A 218-nucleotide genomic window follows, 5' to 3' on the forward strand; every position below is an offset into this window, starting at 1 on the left:
ATTGCGCTTCATTAGTCAACATTTGAAGTGGATCAAAATCTTCTTCACAGTGCCATAAAACCAAAATCACGAGGCAATCGCCTACTAAAACCTGTTTGCACGTTGGTATACCCTCATATCATTGAAAGCACGAGATTCACCACCTTTATCTTGACCCCCACAAGCTACCAGCTGAACTGAGCTCGGTCTGTTTTTTGGCTGAGGAACGGTGTGTTGTC

This window comes from Cyprinus carpio, chromosome B25 (assembly GCF_018340385.1).
Source record: "Cyprinus carpio isolate SPL01 chromosome B25, ASM1834038v1, whole genome shotgun sequence".
Classification (NCBI taxonomy): domain Eukaryota; kingdom Metazoa; phylum Chordata; class Actinopteri; order Cypriniformes; family Cyprinidae; genus Cyprinus; species Cyprinus carpio.